Source organism: Megalopta genalis, chromosome 1 (assembly GCF_051020955.1).
Source record: "Megalopta genalis isolate 19385.01 chromosome 1, iyMegGena1_principal, whole genome shotgun sequence".
NCBI classification, from domain to species: Eukaryota; Metazoa; Arthropoda; class Insecta; order Hymenoptera; family Halictidae; genus Megalopta; species Megalopta genalis.
Window position 1 is genome coordinate 24,009,964 of NC_135013.1, and position 6,000 is coordinate 24,015,963.

Sequence of the window (6,000 nt, forward strand, 5' to 3'; positions counted from 1 at the left end):
TTCAAGTAATGTGAAGTTAATTTATGAGAACCCTGGCGAAGGGTTTTTTTTTTTTTTTTTTTTTTTTTTTTTTTTTTTTTTTTTTTTCAAGATGCTGATAATATTTGGATAAACGACGATGGATGTGTAGCGTTAATGTTACAATATTGAAAGGTTACATATTCCGGGAATAAATGTGCGCCGTAATTTTTTCGGAAAGAGAGGAGGGTACGAATGTCCGCAGAGTGTAACACGATACGGAGGGCAGTGTTTCGTTTAGGTTTCTCAGAACTCCTCGAGCCGCCTGACATTGTCCGAAATTAAGAACGCGAGAGGGAGTGAGACAGCGAATGAGAGTGAGAAAGAGGGAGAAACGGGAGGCATTTGTCACCAAGGCAAGGCAAGTTGGTTATGCGGGGCTACTGGCCAGAATCCTCCCCAATAACCGGGGCGGGGGCTACTGGGCTCGACTGCTCTATTATAGGGTGGTCGAGTCGGTGGTCCTCTACGCGGCCCCTGCTTGGGCGCACGTGGCGTCGAGGTGCGGCAACGATAAGGCCATTAACGCGGTCCAGCGTTCGATCCTGGCCCGAGTGGCCAGGTCGTACAGGACCGTGTCCCTCGACGCCGTTTGTGTTCTGGCGGGCGTGCCGCCTCTGGTGTTGGTGGCGGAGGAAAGGCTTCGCATTTTTCGCAGGCTGTCCACCCTCGGCCGGGGCTCGGAGGGCTTCGTGTCGGAGGCTGGGCGGGTTAAGGCTGAGGAAAGGCTTGTCACGTTACAGCGTTGGCAAGACAGATGGGACGCTGCAAAGCATGGACGCTGGACCCACCGCTTGATTCCCGTTATCAGCGAGTGGGTCCAGTGGGGCCCTAAAATTCTCAGTTTTCACCTGACCCAGTTTATCACCGGGCACGGATGCTTCTCTGAGTATCAGTCGAGGATGGGCTTTTTGTCGAGTGATCTCTGCCTGGCATGTGGGCGCGGGCCTGATGGCCCCGTTCATGCGTTCTTGGAGTGCGGGCGTTTTGCTGCCGAGAGGGGCGCCGCCGAGGGATCGATGGGAACAGCTATCAGCCTCGACAATTTTATGGCGCTTTTAAAAAACGACACCACCAGGACAATTCTCGTTCGCTACATCACCGGTGTTGCCAAGCAACGAGAAGAGCTTGACCGGATAGAAAAGCGACGGCACCGTAGGATGCGAGGCACCTCCAGTTGATCTGGTTGTGTCAATAGTCTAGGCGTTCACTATTTATTTATTTATTTATTTAATTATTTATTTAATTATTTATTCTTTTTCTTTTCACTTTTTATTTATGTACTTATTTATTTTCTATTTTATGTCCCTTATTTATAGATGTTTTTCTAGACTTCGGTTCCCCTAGGTTTGTCAAGGTTATGTCAAGGTTATGTCAAGGTTATGTCAAGGTTATGTCAAGGTTATGTCAAGGTTATGTCAAGGTTATGTCAAGGTTATGTCAAGGTTATGTCCCCTATGTGGTCGCCACCTTGTCGTGGTATAGGGGCTTAAGTAACTGTGATGAAGACTGGAGCGATGCCGGCGGGAACTTCGGTTCCTGGCAGGGCCTCCCTTGCCGGTAAGGTCCAGTCGGAGCGGTGAAAACTAAGCGCGGCCAACACACATAAACTAACATGGAGATGTCTAAAACGACTTATTCATTTACTGCTCAGGGGGCTTCGGAACCCCCAGAGCCCGTTGTGGACGGGTGTGGGCGAGCAGGCCCCGCGCAACGGTCATCCGACGACTGCTCATCGGGTAGGGTGGAACCCCTGGCTCTCCCGATTGAAACAACTACAGGGAAGAAACATGGGATGGACACAAAGAGTGCCTGCCCCAAGGAACAGACAGTCAGCAGAGACGCCCGAGTGAATCTTACCAGGATTGACTTGGAGACCATCGCTTCGGTGAGAAGCAACGAGGGACACAAGCCACCAGGGAGACCAGGATGTGGGGATTCCGGAGTGGCCACCGTCCTTCCTGCAAACAAACCCGACGGCGTCGGAGAAGCACGGCGCACCGCTGGGAAGAAGGTGAGCCACGGAGAAGGGGAGAAGGCGGAATTCAAACCCCCCTACCCTCCCACCAAGAGAATTCCAAGGACTTCGCCGTCCGACACGCGACAGCGCTCGTTGTCGCTGACGGATATTGCGCGGACGACGGGGAAGTACGAAGAGGATGGGACCCCTCGGTGCACTGAACACGAGCCGACACGGGTACAAAAGAGGAAAAGGCTGGTTAACTTGTCGGACCACAGTGAAGAAGAAAACTCTGACACAGCCTGTGCACCGAACGACCTGATGCGGGGCATTACAGACCAACTCAGGAAACTGATATCCTGCACCAGAGCAGTACAGGCGTACTGCAGATCACAACCTGGTATTGACCCGAGTTTATCGCAGCTGGTTGCCTCGCTGGTGAGCGAAACCAACTCGCTGAAAAGGACCACGAAGGAGGCCATCACCGGAGGGACTCACAAACATCGTAAAGGGAACGATAGCACAATCGATGTCCTCCAAACCACCGAATATCTGACGCGTAAAACGCATAAAACGCTCAGAACAATGGGGACGCAAACCGCGGACCCGGAGGCAGTGGACCCTGGGGAGGTCACAAGATATGCGCAGAGGGAATTAAGCTCGGAAGAGCTCCGAGAGGTCACGAGTCGTAGTTGGGCCGCCGACGCCTACACTATCACCAGGACCGCTGAAGCCGACACCCCACCGAGGGACGCCAGTGGTGTGGCGTGCTTCGCCCCGGCGGACCTACAACCCGCCGATGGGGGGGCACGCGAAATCCTGAACAGAGTGACGTGCCTGGAAGACATTCTGGTGCAGGAGACCCGCAGGGGAGAGGTGGCTTACCTGCAAACCACCACCACGATTCCGGACAGGAGAGGAGGCAACACCACTCCAAAGACCAGAAAGAAGACCCTTTACTTCCTAATACACAAGGACGACGCTAAGGGCGAGGTGAATGAGCACACCGTCTATCAGTGCGTCAGAAGCCTGGCGCAGCTAACCGCGAACTCCTCGATGACGGGGGACATTGCGCTGGTCTGCCCCAGTGGGACTAGCATGGACAACGTCAGGAAGATAGTAGAGCTGGCAGCCCCTCTGAGCAAGACGACGTTCTGCCTTTATCCTAACAAGGGAGGATCGGCGGAGAAGAGGGCAAGAGGTTCTGACGGCGGCCATAAACCGGCAAAAGAGACGGTGACCATATCCGGCAATGGTCAGACATACGCGGATATACTACGCGCAGTCAAGAAGAACGTGGACGTGGGCCGAGAGGATATAAGCATAGCTGCCGTCAGAGCAAATAAAAAAGGAGACCTCGTGATTTCGGTCAGGGGTAACAGAGGCAAAGCAACTGGCTTCACTGCACTAGTGAACCAGAAGATTCCAGATGTCAGGGCGAAGGTGTCGACCCGGAACACCAAGGCACTACACCTCAAGGGACTGGATGGGGATGCCACCCGTGAAGATATCCTAGGGACACTCGCTAAAGTAATAGGGACCAAAATGGACGCGCAGGAACTGCAAGTGAAGGCCCTAAGGCCGGGGCATGCAGGGAGCCAGAACGCCACAATAATAACCACAGCCGAGATCGCCAAAAGGCTACTGGAAGTAAAGCGCTTCAGGGTAGGGTGGGGTCACTGCCGTGTGGTGGAACGCGTTGAGGTAACCCAATGTTTCAGGTGCCGTGAATTCGGACACCGCAGCACGACGTGCAGCAACGAGGACCGATCGAAGTGCTGTCACAGATGCGGAGAACGTGGCCATGAGAGAAAAGGCTGCACCAAGGAGGAGAAATGCGTGATCTGCGGCACGCTAGGTCATACAGCAGGGGGGCGAAACTGCCCAGCATACAGCAGGGCACTAGCGGAGGCACGGGAGAAACACAAAAAGGCCAAAGGAACCAAGGAGCAACCGCCTACTGACGGTGCCAGGAAGAACACCAGGAAACCAAAGGCGGCAAAGGCGAATAGTGGGAATAAAACAGTGGACCCGAGGAGCGGAGGAAAGAATGGCGGCGGACGAGACTCGGATGCAACAAGAGCTAACGAGAGCGATCCGCCGACAACCCGCATGGAAATAGACCAGGACCCCGTGCCGACTGCAGCTAATCCGGACCATGGGATAAACAGGAAAGCTGGGGGAAGGGTAACGCTGATCGCCAAAAGCGTCGCAGAAATGTATGAGGAAGGTTCTCCCGGGACACGAACAACCTCTGGAGGGGAAGATCTGACCACAGAGCCAAGAGAAACCAGGACAACAACGACGACAGGGAGTAGAGCCTCCCTGCAAGCGCCTCAGGACACCACCACGCAACAATAACACTACAATAACAACAACAATAACTAGCACAATCAATGACAAACACACACACACAAACACATCCCCGTACAAACCCAAAAGGCAGGAAGAAGGGAAAGGATGACCATCTAAGTATCCTGCAGATAAATTTAAATCACTGCAGGCTGGCTCATGACCTGCTACAGCAAAATGCCGTCGACTGGGGCGTGGATGTGGTAATCATATCCGAGCCCTGGAAGGTTCTGAGTGATTGGTTCGGGGCAAGCGACGACAGGGCGGCCATATGGGTCACGGAAAGGGCTACCAGGAGGACGGCCCCGATCCAGAAACTAGCCGGAACGGATGGATGCGTGGCGGTTCAGCTTGGTGACATCACAGTAGTGAGCTGCTATTACTCGCCAAACGTGCGACTGGCCGAGTTCGAGGCTCGCCTGCAGCATCTGGAGGGCTTGCTGGGTACCTTGGACCACAGCCGGGTTATCGTAGCGGGTGACTTCAATGCGAAGTCGCCGGCATGGGGGTCGGCGGAGACGGACACGCGAGGCGCGTCCACCCTCGAGATGGCCAATCGGGCTCGAATCAGCCCGGTCATCAGCAAGGGGGGGAGCACGTTTGAGAGGAACGGACGGCACTCGGTGATTGACGCCATGTTCTGTGGAAAGGCGGTGCTCCGGAAGCATATATGTAGCAACATCATTGACACAGAAAGTGCCTCGGACCACCGATATATAAGGCATGAGTTCGCCGAGGACGCCGCTCGATACGGAGGGGCGCCCAGGCCGGTAGCGGTCAACGTGGACAAGTTCCTTGCCCTCTACAAAGCGGCTGCGAGGCTGGCCTCGCCGTTCCTTATCGAGACGGCGGCGGACATAGATGGCTACATACAGCTGATGACAGTACTCGTGAGGGAGGCGTCCCGCCCCCAGCTGCGTTCTGAACACAGAAAACCCAGATGGTGGTGGTCACCTGAGGTCGAGGCGGCTAGGATAGCGGTGGTCAAAAGCAGGAGAAGGCTCCAGAGAGCAAGAAAAAAGGGCACCGCATCCCGGATTGAGCTTGCAGGGGCCATCTACTTGGCACACAAGAAAGAACTGAAATGGACTATTCAAGACTCCAAGAATGCATGTTGGAGGAGGTTCATCCGGGGAATAGACACGGACGCCTGGGGGAAACCCTACAAATGGGTGGTGAGAAATATAAAGGGGAGGCCTCCCCCGGCCGCACTGGGCCGCGGGGAACAGCGGGCGTTAGTGGAGAGGCTGTTCACCGTCGCCCCTCCGCCACCCGACCGGGACGTCGCCGATGCTGCGCCCCGACTGACCGCTCGGGGAGGGCTCACTGAGGAGAGGAATGATCCCCCGTTCACGGAGGACGATGTCCGCGCGGCACTGAGAAGACTCAGGAAGCGGGCCTTGGGGCCTGATGGAATGCCTCTGCCGGTTGTACGGTCGCTGGCGGGATATGCGGCGGGACATATCGCGCACCTATTTACGAGGTGCTTGGCGATCGGATACTTCCCCCGTGATTGGAAGGTAGGCAGGCTTGTTCTGATACCAAAAAAGGCGGGCCCGGACGGCCGGCCTGCCTGGCGACCGCTTTGCATACTCTCTAACCTTGCAAAGGCTTTTGAGTATTGCATAAAGCGGAGGATCGCATCCACTATCTCCTTCTCCAACAACCAA